General features: G+C 37.7%; 1 protein-coding gene across 3 annotated transcripts in view; it reads right to left on the bottom strand.

The window, feature by feature from the left end:
* SNTG1 (syntrophin, gamma 1) overlaps window positions 1–18,048 on the bottom strand; it is an 804,940-nt gene that overhangs the window by 525,635 nt on the left and 261,257 nt on the right. For 2 of the 3 annotated variants that reach the window (XM_011999541.1, XM_011999540.1), the window contains one exon: window positions 8,556–8,630. The exons of the other annotated variant lie outside the window; for it this stretch is intronic. The gene's annotated coding sequence lies outside the window, so the exon portion shown is untranslated. The remainder of the gene's footprint in view (window positions 1–8,555; window positions 8,631–18,048) is intronic. 3 annotated transcript variants of the gene reach the window in all.

Here is an 18,048-nt window from a genome sequence, read left to right on the forward strand (position 1 = left end):
ATGTAACAGATTTCATTTTGCTTCATTTTCTCATCATTTTTCTATGCGTACTAGCAATTACACAGTTAAAAATAAAAATGAAATCCCCTAAACATTTTCACATTATCCATTGTACTACTGTTATTTTCTTCCTTAAATACTCAAAATGACTTGTTGAAAACACAAATATTATAAGTACCAGTTACACCCATTAAATTTATAAAATGAGAATGTATAGCCCAGAAATAGCACCTGAAAAACTCTGCTGACTCCCCTTCCCCACCTATTCCTGGAGATAGGACTGAAGCACGTGCCAGCCAAATGGCTATTTTTGGAGAAGTAGTTTTTGGAAAGGCAAGAAGCCTGAAATTATATTAAAGCAATTAATAAAACTACAGTCAAGTTTATGATAAAATCCATTAGGAAAATAAAAAGAAAGATCAAGTCCAAATATCCAGATGCAGGATCTGAGACACACAAGGCACACAGAAATGAGTTTTAAGGATGGGGCATGTGTAAAAGCATAGGACATGAGTCAGATCAAGTCAACTAAAAGTGAGGTCCAGAGCAATCACCACCAACAGTGCTAGCCTGGAGAGCACAGTTCAGACTGGGCTGAGTGAAGTGACTAGGAGGGAGAAGTACTCTTGGCAATGGAGTAATGCAAGACTTCTCTTCAAGAGTTCACAGGCAGGGCATGGTGGCTCATGCCTGTAATCCCAGCACTTTCGGAGGCCAAAACAGGCTGATCACCTGAGGCCAGGAGTTCGAGACCAGACTGGCCAACATGGTGAAACACTGTCTCTACTAAAAATACAAAAAAAAATTTAGCCAGGCATGGTGGCATGTATCTGTTATCCCTGCTACTCAGGAGGCTGAGGTAGGAGAATTGCTTGAGCCTGGAAAGGCAGAGGTTGCAGTGAACCGAGCTCGTGCCATTGCACTTAAGCCTGGGCAACAAGAGCAAAACTCTATTTCAAAACAAAACAAAATAAAACAAACAAACAAAAACAAAGAGTTCACAATCTGCTGGGAAACACAAACAAAAATAATCTAAAATGCTATTATATAGCAACATAGAAAATGAATACTTAGGATGGGCCACCTAAAAAAAATGTGTTGAATGTGGTAGGATTTATGTTTGGGTTTTGTATAATAGGAAGTCTGTTTTCTCCCATGTTTCCTTGCATTTCTTTTCATTGAGGTAAAATTCACATAGAATAAAATTGATTACTTAAAGTGTATAACTCAGGGGCATTTAGTAAATTCACAACATTGTGCAAATATTACTTCTATCTAGTTCCAAGACATTTTATTACTTTCTTTTGTCTACTCTCTCCAGAAATTTCCAGTATACAGAACAGTATTATGAACTAGAGTCCTCATGCTGTACCATAGATCTCTAGACTAATTCATCCTATGTAACTTCAAGTTTGTACTCTTTGATTCGCATCTCTTTATTTCCATGCCCTCTCCTCCCAAGTAACCACCATTCCACTCTTTATTTGTATGTATTTGACTTAAGATCTCACATATAAGTCAGATAATACAGTATCTGTCTTTCTGTTTATGGCTTATTTCACTTAGTGTAATACCTTCCAGGCTCAACAATGTTGTTGCAAATGTCAGTATGTCCTTTATTAAGACTGAATAGTATTATATTATGTACATATACCATAATTTATTTATCCATTTATCCATCTATGAACAGTTAGGGTTGTTTTCAAATCTTGGCTATTGTGAATAATACTACAATGAAAAGGGAAATGCAGGCATTTCTACAAGATGCTGATTTCACCTTCTATGGGTGAAAACGGTAGGACAGCTGGATCATACAGTAGTTCTATTTTTAATTCTTTGAGAAAACTCCATGCAGTTTTTCACAACAACTGTTCCAATTTACATCCCCAGCAGCAGTGGACAAGGGTTTCCTTCCCTCCACACCCTTGCTGACACCTCTCACATCTTGTCATTTTTATTATAGCCATCTTAACAGAAGTAAAGTGATATCTTACTGTGATTTTTATTTGCATTTTCCTGATAATTAGTGGTGTTTAACGCCTTTGCATATGTATGGTTATTTGCATGTCTTTCTTGGAAAAATGTCTATTCATATATTTTGCCCATTTTTAATTAGATTACATTTTTCCTTTCAAGTTGTGGGAATTCCTTATGTATTTTGCATATTAACTTCTTATCAGATATATAGCTTGCAAATATTCTCTCCGAGTCCATAGATTACCTTTTTATTGTGTTGATTATTTCCTCTTCTGTGCAAATGTTTTTTAGTTTAATATCTAATGTTTATGGATTGAAAGTTTTAATATTTTTAAAATGTCAAATACTGCCTAAAGCCATATACAGACTGAATGCAATCTCAGTCAAAATTTCAATGACATTTTTCACAGGAACAGAAAAAACATTCTAAAGTTATATGGAACCATGAAAGACTCAAAAAACCAATGTGATCTTGAAAACTGAAAACAGAGTTTGGGGCATCATATTTCCTGATTTCAAATTACATGACAAAGCTACATTAAAAAGAACAATATGGTACTGGCATAAAAACAGACACATAGACCAATAGAACAGAGTAGAGAGCCCAAACATCAGCCCAAGCATACATGGTCAACTAATTTTGGCAAGGCCATGAAGAAGATACAATAGCATTAGGATAATTGGAAATTAGTACTCAAAAGAATGAAACTTAACTCTTATATAATATACAAAAATCAACTCAAAATAAATTGATGATTTAAACATGAGATCTGAAGCAGTAAAATTTGTAGAAGAAAACATGGCAAAAATCTTCTTGATATTGATCTTAGCAATAATTTGTTTTAAATATGACACTGAAAGCTCAGGCAGCAAAAGCAAAATTAAGCAAGTGTGACTACATCAAAATAGGAAACGTTTTAGTAACAGAAAGTGTGTCTTTTTGGAAGAGTGTCACACAGAGATAACATCAGAGAGAAAGGTGAGATTACAGGATGAGGCAATTACATATTTTGATATGATAAAGAACGAAAATAACGAACAGAACATGCATAAGAAGGCTGATAGAGCTGGTGGTTATAGAATTCATGGACACCTGGAAGTTCAAGAAGAAAGACATGGAAACCTATAAGTTTGAATTGTGCAGATAAATAGAGGAAGATATTGACTAATTAATACTGAGACCTGAGGAAGAGATTTCATATTGTATCTTCTCTTTATAATTCATTTGTATTCATTTGTATTGTCTAAAATGGCCTTTCCCAATTTCAAAACTAACGTGTTAGGTAACCTCCCACAATTTTGTAAAGTATCCGTGTGTGTGTGTGTGTGTGTGTGTGTGTGTGTGTGTGTGTGGAGAGAGACAGAAAGCGACAGAAAAAAAAAAAGGAGGAAGAGACCGGAAGAAGAAAATGAGGAATGGAAAGAGGAAGAGGTAGAGGAAGGAGAAGACAGCAGTGGCGAAAAAGAGAATGCCAAATGATTCTGCCACGTTGGAAGACAACTTTGCCGTTCCTTATAGAGCTTACCACCTGATGCAGCAGTTATGCTACTAAGCATTACCCATTGATTTGAAAGCTTATGTAAGGTCTGAATATTTTTGTTGCAGCTTTATTTCTAACGGCCTTCAGAAGATGAATGAATAAATAAATCGGGGTATACCACAGAATGGCATATTATTAGGAAACAAATCACCTATCAAACCACCAAGAGACATAGATGAATCTAAAATGCATATTGTTAAGTGAAGGAAACAGGCTATCTACTATAGGATTCCAATTATGTGACAATTGGGAAAAGGCAAAACGATAGAGAGTGAAAAGATCAGTGGTTTACAGGGGTTCAGGAATGAGGAGAGTTAAATAAGAGAAGCACAGGGAATATTTTTGGGTGGTGAACCTCCTCTGTGTGACACTGTAATGATGGTTCCATGATATTATGCATTTGTCAAGACCCATAGAGCACTACAACACAAAGCACTCATATGACTGTATGTAAATTAAAACAAACATGTGTTAAAGAGGTCAGAGCATTCAACTAAGTGTGGGACTGTATATGCAGGGGACCTATAAGGCTAAGTAAGTTTTTGTTTCTATGAAGCCAGTCCACTTCTGTTTCACTTGTCAATGTTTGCCTCTTAACATTTGCCCCTGAGCTTTTTGCTGGATGTAACCAACCTCTCTGAGCAAACCAAGGTCTCTGTGTGTCCTGCGGGGTTGGGGCAGACACTGCACAGCTGTGACAGCTCCTCCATGGGAATAGTTGAGGCTGAAGTGAAGATTGGCTTTTGCATCCAGGACAGAGGGAGGCAAGCAGGGAAGTTCAGGAATGAGGCACTGACTGCAGCTGACACATGGTAACCATGGGGTAGTGAGAACCATCACTAGGGGTATTCCAGCCTGAAGGCAAGGAAAACTCCTGAAATTTGGAAAGAAGGCAGGACTGAGCAGATGTGGAAAGTCATATGAACAAGAGGGTCCCACACTCACAGGAAGACAGTGCCTCTCTCCACCATTTCAGCTGCCATGCTCCAGAGCTTCTGCAACTCTGTTCTGCAGCTTCTATAGTATAAGCAGCATTTAACACAAGATTTATGAGAATAAGTTTTGAGACTTGTTTGTTTTTCCTTGTATTACCAAATGTGTCTGATGGTGACCTAAAGATTTTCCTGTGACTCTACTTCACAGACAGACACAAATACAGGCCCACAGTTTTAGTCCTGAGAGGATGCCAATGGCCTTTCCCTGCACACCATGGTCCCACCTTCTCTTGACTGAACAGGGAGAGATGGAATCACCAAACTAAAGCAACCTAGATTAATCTGCCCATGAGGAAAAGCAATTCTGAGAACTTGAGAACTTCCAGAAGTCCCCTCATACCACTAGGGTAGACAATACTAACAATAAAAGGGAATATTTTTAAGTGTAGCTAGACTTTCTTCAACTAAGAGAGTCTTTGAAATGCACAAAATGGAGCTACAGAAATGTTCCCTTCAGTTGATCAATTTTTCTGAAATGTTCATTTGGACCTTATACATTGTGGTACAACAGTTAATCCTGAGATCACAAGGAGAAACTACAGTTTCTTCCCTCTCATATAACTTTCCTGGAAACATAAAACAAGCAAACAAATGCAAGTCAGTGTGGTTTTTTTCCAGTCTGGGGGAACCTCACTGCTATTAGTGCACTGGCTGGGGACTTTACCTGCCTTCCCTACATGAAACTTTTGCAGTCAGATTAAGGAAACAAGAGAAATGGGCAGTGGGTCCCAAACAGAATGAATTCAGAAAGTTTCCCAGGGTATGAAGTCAGTACTGGGCTGAATGCTAAGCTTGCTTTCATTTGATCATGGTGTCATTTTATCTGTGACAGACAACACTAGAAATAGAGATGATTTCCGAGTGAAGCCATCTCCAATAACAAACTTGCCTAAGAATACTAAGAACTTGAACAATGATTCTGGCGGCACATGGGCCAATAGAAGTTGCATCCTGTCAGCAGCTGCAGCTTGTGACACAAAGAGGGGCGGGCCACCGCAGAAGGACCAATTGAAGTACAAGGGCAAAGGCCTCAGACATCCCCAAAGCACACAAAAGCAGCAATAGCAAAAAAAATAAAAAAATAAAAATAAATAAATAAATAAATAAATAAATAAAATTCTATGTATTAAAATATTAAGCATTTTTATTATAATACTCTTGTTACAGTAATTTTAAAATACCCAGAAAGCCTGGGGCTGCCTCTAGCCAGGTAGAAAGGGCAGCGAGCACAAAGGGGCAGGGACCCAGCTGTGACACTTAAGGACACTCAGGCTCTCAGGGTTCCTTATGCTCCTGGGGCTATTTTCAACTCCAATGTGAAGTCAGCCTAGCTTTAAATGTGGGCAAATATGAGCATGAATTAAACATGAAGAGGCAAAGAGATATATTTAAGAAGAAAGAGGATGCCTTGAAATGCATCCAGCCATATTTTTGAAAAATAACAAAATATTAACACTTTTCAGGATTGTCAGAAGAAGATAGTTTGAGAATGGGAATAGCTGCCCTCAAGTGAATTTCCATTATTTTCCTTACAACTGCCTTTCTCCATTTCTTCATGTATAACCTGTACTCTTATTGGGCTTTAGTCAGGATTTGCTGTGCATGATACTTTGAAATCTTTGCACAGCAGTGGTGTGAAAGCATGCAGAGCGGCCCCTGACACTTGGAAATTCTAAGAAGGGAATAAATGATCCCCTCTTGCATAGCAACAGCTTGGCCACTGATGGCTAGCCCAGAATAATTCTGGAAGTTTCAGCTTCCATCCTTTGCTCTCTGTGCCCTTCAATTGATTCTTCCACAAGTGCTTCCAAATTAAGAATTGAAAAACCAGGGAATCACAGGACTCAAAGAAATATTAATATTCATCTAGTCTGGAGGTTTGGGGAATGGGAATGGATTTAGAAGAAATGAAGGCAGTGACAGAGCAGCCAAGTTCTAGATCACTCACTGCTGCTTCCATTAAAATGCTTCTTTTTCCCTCTTTTGTCTGTTGGACTCCTCTATGAGGTTTTATGTGAAGCATATATTTAACTACGAAAAAAGGTCTAGCAATGAAAAATAACTTGAAAACTTTGGATATATAATGGCATTTATAATGCATTAGAAAGGGTTCTTTTTGCTTTGTAGAAAATGTGCTTTGGAAATTTCTGAGTTTACATGAATGATGAAAATACACTGTTTAATTTAAAGATAATTGTTTAATGCTTTTACACTGTTGGTGGGAGTGTAGATTAGTTCAACCATTGTGGAAGACAGTGTGGTGATTCCTCAAGGATCTAGAACCAGAAATACCATTTGACCCAACAATCCCATTACTGGGTGTATCCCCAAAGGATTACAAATCATTCTACTGTAGAGACACATGCACACATATGTGTATTGCAGCACTATTCACAATAGCAAAGACTTGGAACCAACCAAAACATCCATTAGTGATAGACTGCATAAAGAAAATGTGGTACATATACATCATGGAATACTATGCAGGCATAAAAAAAGAATGAGTTCATGTCCTTTGCAGGGACGTGGATGAAGCTGGAAGCCATCATTCTCAGCAAACTAACACAAGAACAGAAAACCAAACACCACATATTCTCACGTGTGAGAGCTCAATAACGAGAACACGTGGACACAGGGAGGGGAACATCACACACCAGGGCCTGTTGGGAGTTGGGGTTGGGGCCAAGGGGACGGAGAGCATTAGGACAAATACTTACTGCATGCGGGGCTTAAAAGCTAGATGATGGGTTGATAGGTGCAGCAAACCACCATGGTACATGTATACCTACGTAACAAAACTGCATGTTCTGTACATGTATCACAAAACTTAAAGTAAAATTTTTTAAGAAGATAATTGTTTAAAAATCAACCTGAATAATTTTAGGGTCAGATTGGGTGAGGGAAATCAATCTATGAGCAACCCATTCCCATGTACATTCCACGACAAGAAACAGCACAATGTGGCTTCCACGTCTAATAGAATAGGTAGCAAACGGGGCAACTTTGAGGCTTAATTGCCTAATCCCCAGTGCCTCTGAACTTGCCATAGTCCTTGAAAACCCAGCCTAGAAATCTCTTATAATAGACAATCTGCGTGGCTACATAGTTATAAAATTTCATGGTTTTTATAACACATGATACACTCAAAGATTCTCGCCACTTCTATACTACATTTAAGTATAATTGAATACATAAATATGCACACAATATACTTTTCAGTACTGGCACTCATTGTAACTTAACAGATATCAGTGAGTTTGATGATTCTTACTAAAACTATACTATAAGTCCTTGGACTGCTAGGACATAAGCTGTCAAAAATACTGTGACAGCTTATTATAAAAACAGATTTAGTGACTTCAATCCTAACCTTTTCTAGCCAGGTTCACCTCCTTCCAACAAATAGTGTATGATTCCTTCCTAAAGTAACACTTATTCTACTAGAAGGTCATTGATCCACCTGCATCATACATGCTGACTCACACTCCCTTCCTGAAGGAATTTGATTCATTGTACTAATTTCACCTCATTCACTCATTCCTCCGAACAAACAAAAGAGAACGTGACAGTCCATAGTCACTCTGCCAAGCACCGCCCCCTGCCCCCTGCTCGTTGAGTGTCTACTTCTTAGGAAATCACACCTCACTGAAATGTGTAACTCCAGTTACCATCTTCATGAGGAGACACTGACCCTTCACCTAATAAAGGGTGTTTTAGAAAAACTCAATTATTTTTCTAATTCCTATAAATAGTATTTATTAAAGAAACAACACAAATCAACATAGCTGTTTAAATAAATATTGTGGAAAGACACATCTAAATGCTGTGTAACTGCAATTAAACATTGAGATATTTCTGAATATTTCTACTCCTTCCATAACAAGAGGTTTTGTTTTCTATGTCAATTTTCAAGAACAGAGAAAGAAGCTTCAAAAAGATTAATATCAAAGAAAACAATTGTCTCTTAGAAGTGTAGACAAATACAGTTGATTTTTTTCCACTAATTTACGCATGATACATTACTGCAAAGTAATGGTCTTACTTGAATTCAGGTAGAGCAATATTTTTCTTTTGCTGGGGTCACTTCTCGGGCAATCTCAACATTCTGGAGAGCAGTCTAGATGCAGAAATTAAAAAAATATATATAAGTCCTATGAGCATTCAAAAATAGAAGTGATGAATTCTACACACTGAAACGTATCTACTTTCCCCATGAGGAAGACAAGCCTGCTATTTACACTCAAATCATACACAATTTTCCACACTTTCTTGTCAATTTCTAGGAATAGCTCAAATCCTTATAAATTATCAAGAGAGGAAGCGAGGTAATATTTTCCAAATGACTAATGTCACAAGATTAAGTTCTGTAGAACACACTTTGGGGAAATTGACTTCAAAAGGAGTACCAGAGGATATTTGGCAATCTACCCAAAATTTCATCTGCCAGTAGGTAGCACTTGGATCCAAATTTAGAATGAGACTCCAAGTTTAAATTAGTGACAATATGTAAAAGCCTTCATCATGAGGAATAGTCTATTGATTTAATGCCAAGAAGTGATAACTTTTTTATGAAACTTAGCTATTAACTCAGTTTTATTGTGAGGGGGGCAGGCTGATCCCTTAAAACATTGAAGGCTTGAACAACAGATTGCTAATTCCAGAGGCTAGAGAGATGCTTCTGCCTTTGTCATTTAGTTTTTAATGATCCCATTTATGTTACTTGGCTCCTCATGAACTCAACTGTAGTTTTGAAAATACTGTACTTTAATAAATGAAATGCAAGTGAGATGTCTATATTTAATAGAGAAGTGGTTATCAGAAGTCCCAGGGTGATGAAGCTGGCTGCATAAGTGTTGCTTCTATAGCTTATTGAAAATAATAATATATTTATAACTGAGGAGAGAGGGTTCAATTCTGAATCTGAATCAGATTCAGATAGAGGCCTACAAATATGCATTTTAAAGAAGCTCCCTCAAAATCTGAAACATAGCTAAGCTGAGAACCCTTAACTAGAGTAAAGCTTGTGAGATGTGCTAGGAATAATTCTTGGATGGTGTGATGGTTAACACTCAGTATCAACTTGATTGGATTGAAGGATGCAAAGTATTGAACCTGGGTGTGTCTGAGAGTGCTGCCAAAGGAGATTAACATTTGAGTCAGTGGGCTGGGAAAGGCAGACTCACCCTTAATCTGGGTGGGCACAATCTAATCAGCTGCCAGTGTTGCCAAGATATGAAGCAGGAAGAACACCAAGAAAAGAGTAGACCGGCTTAGTCTCCCAGTCTACATCTTTCTCCTGTGCCAGATGCTTCCTGCCCTTGAGCATCCAACTCCAGATTCTTCAGCTTTGGGACTCAAACTGGTTTTCTTGCTCCTCAGTTGGCAGGCAGCCTATTGTGGGACATTGTGATTGCGTGAGTTAATACTACTTAATAAACTCCCATTATATATATATGTAATATACATATATATTTCCTATTAGTCCTGTCTCTCTAGAAAACCCTGACTAATACAGATGGCCCCCAGATTCTTGCCCCTAAAATGCTCCTTGGCTGCGGACTGGACTTGTGGCAGTTGTGGATTTCACTCCTGTGATGAGATTCTATCAGATGACAAAAGTGGAGGGATTATGTGGCTATCATCTCCCAAATCAGTCAATTTTGAGTTAATCAGTTTGAAGGAGATTATAGTGGGTGGCCAGACTTGATCAGGTGGGAGCTCCTACAAAGGATCAGAGGTTCAGGCTGGGACAGATTCTCCCGTGCTTTTGGAAGAGGGAAGCTGCCCTGTGGAGATGGTTGCATACCCAAGTCCTCCAGGAGGCGGCCACTAGGAACCTGGAGCAGTCCTTGGCCAGCACGCAGCAAGAATGTGGGGACCTCAGTCCTAGAAATGCAAAGAACCGGATTCTGCCACAAACCTAAGCAAGTCTGGTAGAACCCCGGAGTTCCAGATGCGAACACAGCCTGAATGACACTATGATTGTAGCCTTGTGAGACTATGCATAGAATCAATCTGCATATGTCGTGCCTGCACTTCTAACTATGGAAACCATGAGGAAACAAAGGAGTACTGTTTTAAATGACTAAGTTTGCTACATGTTTTTATGCAACAATACATAACCAATACACGAGTTAAGTCTTATGCCTCACTCTGTTATTACTGTATCCCCACATGTCATGCATGTGATTCCATATTTTTTTAAATTTATATGATAAGGAGTTCAGAATTAGATATTGTGTCAAAATAATGTTAATTGCACTGGAATAATTATCATATCTTTAAGTGTTTTCACAGGTTGTTTCCTTAGTTATTTTATGTGAAATAATTTTAGACTAATCTGTTTTTCTCCATTTATTTATTATTTTATATAGATGTATTTGATGGATTTTATCTATGAAATAATAAATATACATTAAGCCTCTTGAATTAAAAAAAATGTAACCTTGTACCACAGGACCAATATTGAGGTGTGAAAGTAGGAACATTAGTTAAAGAACAACAGGCTATCCTCACTGAGGCCGGTCTACTCCTGGTCTCTATAGCCACAGAGGTGAGCGGACATTAGAACTAGAATACAATGTTCAAAGTACCACTCTCACAGCCCCAGGTGCAAATATGAAGAGCAAAAAGGGAAAGGAAGCTCGATGAGTCTAGCTAGATGAGTCTTCTGTTTACATTTTTACCACCCTCAATTCCACGTATTTTTTTATTTTTTTACAAATGGGGTCTCACTCTGTCACCCAGACTGGAGTGCAGTGGGTGCAACACTCAGTGCATAACTCACTGCAGCCTCTAACTCCTTGGCTCCAGTGATCCTCTTGCCTCAACTGCCCAAGTAGCTGGGATTACAAGTGCAAGCCACAAAACTCAGCTCCTAATTGGGACCTCTGCAGAGGCTTTAATGTAACACCATGAGGGAAATGAAGACATCAAATAAAAACCTCAAACCAAAACACAGACAGTCCAAAGAAGAGTTCACTACAGCTAATGAAGTAAATAAAAATCTAAAAATGGTAGGTTAATCAATGTATTACTTAACAAGGAACTAGAAGAAAGGAGAGGTTTTAAGTTTCTATCCAATCTGAATATATGAGGCAAATAAGAAATACCAGGGGCTCTTGCCATACCATGTCCTTCCCAGTTCTGAGCTCCCTAAGAGTGGGCCGTCTTCTCTCTCCCTTTCTAGGTCTTTATATGTTTTTCTCTATGTGATGTCCAAGATATTAAGTTGCATTTAAGTGGGAGGAAGAAGCAAAACTGCTTCTACTCCAGTTTTCTCAGAAGCACAAGTCGAACTTCATTTTTGACCTAGGAATTTAACTGGAAAATTTAAGTGTAAAACATAAGAGTATACATGTGAGTTTTAAAAATACATTATTGATGTCAGTTATTCAAAGTGTCTTTTAATATTGATAAATTCATACTGTGTGCGCTATGACGTCTTTTTGTGAAATAAATTATTATTCACTGTAATTATTCAATGAAATTATTATTCATTGAAAACCCTCAAATACAAGTATCACTGAGGAAAACAAATTCAATTGTAAGTGACAAAGATGGAAAAGTTTCAGAAAGAAAATAAATGTCTTAAAACACTCCTCATCTATATAAAAATGTGAAACAATCACTCTGCCTGGCATATTATTTAATAAGTTAAATATCTTAGTTGTGATGGGAGTTTCACAGAAATATACATATGATAAAATGACATATACACACAAATGAGTGCACGTGTAACCAAATAACTCTGTGGGTTGTACTAAGGTCAGTTTCCTGCTTTTCATAATCAGGTACTGCAGTTACGCAAGATGTTAAATTTGGGTGAAGCTGGATGAAGGGTACACAGCATCTCTCTGTATGTTTCTTTGCAACTTCCTAGAAATTATAACTAATTAAAATCTTAAAAGTTTCTTAATGTGGGGTAAAGAAAGAAAGATCAGACTGTTACTGTGTCTATATAGAAAGAAGTAGACATAAGAGACTCCATTTTGTTCTGTATTTGAGATGCTGTTAATCTGTGACCCTACCCCCAACCTTGTCCTTGCAAAAGACATGTGCTGTAGTGACTCAAGGTTTAAAGGATTTTGGGCTGTGCAGGGTGTGCTTTGTTAAACAAGTGCCTGAAGGCAGCTTGCTTGCTGGTTAAAAGTCATCACCATTCTCTTAATCTCAAGTACCCAGGGACAGGTATACTGCCAAAGGTCGCAGGGACCTCTGCCTAGGAAAGCTAGGTATTGTCCAAGGTTTCTCTCCATGTGATAGTCTGAAATATGGCCTCGTGGGAAGGGAAAGACCTAATTGTCCCCTAGCCTGACACCTGTGAAGGGTCTGTGCTCAGGAGGACTAGTACAAGAGGAAAGAAGGTCTCTTGGCAGTTGAGATAGAGAAAAGCATCTGTCACCTGCCCGTCCCTGGGCAATGGAACATCTGGGTGTAAAACCCGATTGTATGTTCTGTTTACTGAGAAAGGAGAAAACCGCCTTAGGGCGAAAGGTGGGACTTGCTAGTGCAATGCTGCTCTTTATGCACTAAAAAGGTTTATAGAGATGTTTGCATATGCATATCAAGGCACAGCACTTTTCCTTAAACTTATGTCACAGAGATCTTTATTCACATGTCTTACTGCTGACCTTCTCCCTATGATGATCCTATTATCCTGCCACTTCCCTTTTTCTAAGATGGTAAAGATAATGATCAATAAATACTGAGGGAACTCAGAGACTGGTGTCCGCTCGGGTCCTCTGTATGCTGAGCGCCTGTCCCCTGGGCCCACTTTTTCTTTCTCTATACTTTGTCTCTGTGTCTCATTTCTTTTCTTAATGTTCCACCTAACGAGAAATGCCCACAGGTGTGCCGGGGCAGGATAATAGGATCATCGTCCACCCCTTCACTTAAAAAGTAAAGGAAATGTTGAATATAACTTCAAATATGTTATCTCTTAAGGGAAAATAGAATAAAATACAAATATAGTAAAAATCATGTGTACTACAGTTGTCATGCTCCACTTCTTACATTGGGTAATAGATTCACAGATTCTTATGGTATTAATATGCTTTATAACATATATATACATACAGACACACATATATACACACACACATGCATATACATGTATACACATACATATGTGTTAAGGTTTTGTTTTTGTCAACTATTATACTAAAGTAAAACAAGTAAAATGCATCTTATACTGTACCCTCTGTTTATGTATTTTTGTGTGCATATCTTCAGATGAGAGGTACATATTTTCTTTCCTTTACTGTTAGACAAAAAAACCAATTGTTCCTTAATGGCAGTAATAAAAGGAATGGAATGACTTGGTCTTAATAATACATCTACAATTTGTGGCCTTATTTACATTTGATTGTCTTTATGTTAACAATGTAAAGTGGTTTGTGTTTGTATGAAGTATGTAGCAATAGAATTAGTAGTTGGGAATTATAATTTTTCACAAATATGATCCTTCCTAAAGATGTGTAGATTTTTTTCAGGAAGTTGGGAAATATTAAACATTTTAGAAAAAGGTTACTAAATCATTTAACTTGCTTAAGTTTTATTATACAAATTAAAGGAATTGTAATTAAATTATATTTTTATATTTTAATAAGAGAAAGCACAAGAAGTAGCCACATAACATCAAAAGTTAAAATTTAGATTCCTTCATTAAGTAACCATGTATTTTATAACAATATTTATCTAAGGTTATTTTTTAAGTTATTAGAAAAATATGATATGCAAACTAATTAATGGCTTTTCTAAATCTCTCTCAAAATAATACTTGAGTGAAACAAATTTTCTTCCTTCCTTCCTTCCTTCCTTCCTTCCTTCCTTCTTTCTTTTTTGAGATAGAATCTTGCAAACTTGCCCAGGCTGGGGTACAGTGGTATGATCATGACTCACTACAACTTCAACCTGCCAGACTGACAGGATCCTCCCATCTCAGCTTCCTGAATAGCTGGGACTACAGGCGCATGCCACCATGTTTGGCCAATTTTTGTACTTTGTGGGTTTTTTTTGTAGAGATGAGGTTTTGTTCTCTTGCTCAGGCTGATCTCAAACTCATAGGCTCAAGCAATCTGCCTGCCGAGGCCTCAAAAAGTGCTGGGATTATAGGCATGACCCACCATGCTTGGCCAAATATACTTTCTTATCAGGACTATTACATATAATCACGGTCCAGAGAGGTCAATGTTATTTGAAGGAGTGTGATATGAGAGGTTTTATATATACTAGATTTAATACCTGAGTGACATATAGGAAAAATTGGTTTAGAAACAGACTCTTTTGCTTTCCTAATTTCAAAGATATTTTTATTTAGCATAATTGGATGGCATTTAAGTTACAATGCATCTTCAGGTTCAACTAGTAATGCCCATTGGTTATATGACAAATGTATGTATAGACATATATCTTGATATTTTTAGGAAATACTAGGGTTTTCCAATGTAGGGTTTCTGTAATGATCTGAAAATTATAGTTGTAAATCACTAAAAAAGGAAAATAAAAATGGCATGGCCATAATGGAAGCAATTTTCAAGCAGATAATATGCAGAACATGGTAGATGAGTGTCCCTGGCTGAGGATTATGTAAATTAATTGCTTCACTTACTTAAATTAAGCAATATTAAGCCAATTGTACTGTTTCTAGATATAAAAGCTCTATTTGGAGATGAGTACAAGGATGAAAAAACTCTACAGCAAACATCAGTATACGGGACACAAAATAATTTTTGGATACACTGTGACATTTTCTTGATTCTTGCTTGAATAAATCACTACTTGCAAAAATGATTTCTGTACATCCATACATCAGTTTGCTAAAGCCTCATTCCTGTCACTGACTGCACTGTGATATAGAAAATTAATCTTTTCTTCACTCAGACAACTTGCTAGAGCAAGGTAAATGGGAATCTCTGGCTGGGAATGGAGACTAAACTTTAAGTTAAATTGACCAAACTTAATTAAATCGAGCAATATTAAGCCAATTGCTCTCTTTTCAGTAAGCAAAGCTATGCCTGTGAAGCTCATCAAAGCAGAACTCAACACTGCTTTGTCCAATATTATAAACACCTGACACCAAACTCAACATTTGTGTATGTGTGTGTGGGAGACAAAAGATTATTTTTATTGCTGGGGAGGGGAAAGCATAGTTTCTATGGATTAGAGTCACTATTGTCTTAATTTATGACATACATAAAATATGCTAAAAGCAAATTTGAAAACCTATAAATAAGGGATGGCTTATTCTTTGACCAGAATGTTTAGAGTAATATTCAAAAGAATGAACTTTATCTTCTGATGTTGTATAGTCATACCATTTAATAAAGCCATGGAGCATAATAAGTATTTAGCAATAGAATTCATAGTTGGAGATAATATTTTTTTCCAAACAGTTTCCAAACTGTTGACATAAGGGTTGCATATTTTGAAGAGTTACTTCTATTTACACATTCACCGCATGTTTGAGTGTATATTAGGGACCTTGTACTCTTCTAGGGTCTGTGAATGTAGCAGGGAAAGAAAACAAGGGACAAATAGATAAGTAAAATTTATATTATGACATGTAATATTTTGTATGCACAAAGAGAATTGCAACCAAATATCCCCTAGTAATTTAAAATGTGTTCACTAAAAAATATCTACTTAAAAACCTATCTACTTTTAAATATCTTTTGATTTTGAAGAACCAAACTATCATTTCAGATTGTCTGATAGAGCTTTAAATGAATAAGCACCAGTAAAGAAGGTTTCCGGTGTCATCCACTGTTCGTGCTTGTCAATGGAGAATTGCCAGTTCTGTGGAAAAAAGCAATCCCCTTTCAGAATTTCATACTGGAACAGAACATGTTCATATGCGAAGTTCTTTGTAACTGTGCATCATGCTGTACCAGCCATGGCAAAGCATCTGAATAGCAGCAGAGCAAAGTTCTGCTCTCCTTAACCATTTCAGACAAGCATTGTGAAAAATCAGCTTTCTGTTCATTTTTACTTCTGACCATAGTTTAAGCATATTGAGCAGGCCCATGATGATAGAAAAGAAAAAAAAAAAAAAAAAAAAACCTGTGTCTTTCTATCAAGGTCTCTGAGATCAATAGGAACATTAAAATGGAAGAGAGACAAGAGGAAAAAGCAAATGCAAGAGGTAGATCAAACCCGTAGATTCAGTCTGTCAGTTCAATAATTTGCAGTGCTAAAGGCAGCAATTGTAAAGATGTAGTCATTATCTTGAAAAGGTAGGATCCAACTTAAGTGATTTTTTTGAATTCTTAAACTTGTCAGTTTGCATTTAGAATTTTAAACTACAATTTAAATAATCTATTATAAAAGCAAATAAATTTTACTAAAAAATTTCCTGGGCCGAGTGCGGTGGCTCATGCCTGTAATCCCAGCACTTTGGAAGGCGAAGGCGGGAGGGTCATGAGGTCAGAAGATCAAGACCATCCTGGCCAACATGGTGAAATCCCGTCTCTACTAAAAATGCACAAATTAGCTGGGCGTGGTGTCGTACGCCTGAAGTCCCAGCTACTCGGGAGGCTGAGGCAGGTGAATCACTTGAACCCAGGAGGCGGAGGTTGCAGTGAGCTGAGATGACACCACTGCACTCCCACCTGGCACAGAAGCAAGACTCCGTCAAAAAAATAAAATAAAATAAACCTGAAGAGAAATTTGTAATACTAAGTCTATTAAAAAAACTTGGAATCCTAACTGGAAGACCTAAATTTTGGAAAAATTATATTTTGGAATACTCAGAAGCAACAGTAAAAGGGACACAGATAAGTCGTCTTCTAATCAATAGGTTATAGGTTATGATTAAGAAGAATTTTTCGAAATTTAAAACTAGAGAATATGGGACTTAGTTTCTGTGGATGAAACGAGTCTGTCTCAATAAAGGGCAGTGGAATAACTGGCTGAGTCGAGGAGAGTTGCTTTCTTCCCAGTTGATGGAATCTACAGAGTTGAGAGACCAGAAAGGGCCTCCCCTGGAGGGTGAAGGGAGAGGCCTCTCTTCTGAAGAGTTAACTGGGACCTAGGGTATGGAAGCAGGTAGTTAGCAACTCTATGAGAAAAGACTGGAACCATGAATCCTGGAAACAGCCACATGACACCAGATGCCATCCCCTTCTGTTTGCCCTGAGCCCTTAGAAAGGCTTCCTAAAGATTTCATGGTGATCTCTGCTGTGCCTTGTTGTAGAAAATGCGAGAAAGTTTCTGGGTCCAGGCTCCCATGAGGCAGTAAGAGGAGCATGCTCTGAATCTGGGATAGCCGGGGCATGTTAACCTCCAGGAACAGCAGTGGGGGCAGATGACAGGAGCAGAACACGTCACTACATAATCACCACGAATGGCCAGGCTGATGCCAATCAGGACAGAGGATTCAGCTTCACATATGTGATGTAAATACCCCTTCCTATCCTGATGTCCTAGATTAGATAGCGCCTCAGTGCGAGATCCAGCGGGCTAACAAAGGGAAGCATGATGGAGGATGAAGTCTTGCTAGGGACTGGTGCTTTTTGTTGTTGTTGTTGTTGTTG

This window comes from Mandrillus leucophaeus, unplaced genomic scaffold (genome assembly GCF_000951045.1).
Source record: "Mandrillus leucophaeus isolate KB7577 unplaced genomic scaffold, Mleu.le_1.0 Scaffold598, whole genome shotgun sequence".
NCBI lineage: Eukaryota > Metazoa > Chordata > Mammalia > Primates > Cercopithecidae > Mandrillus > Mandrillus leucophaeus.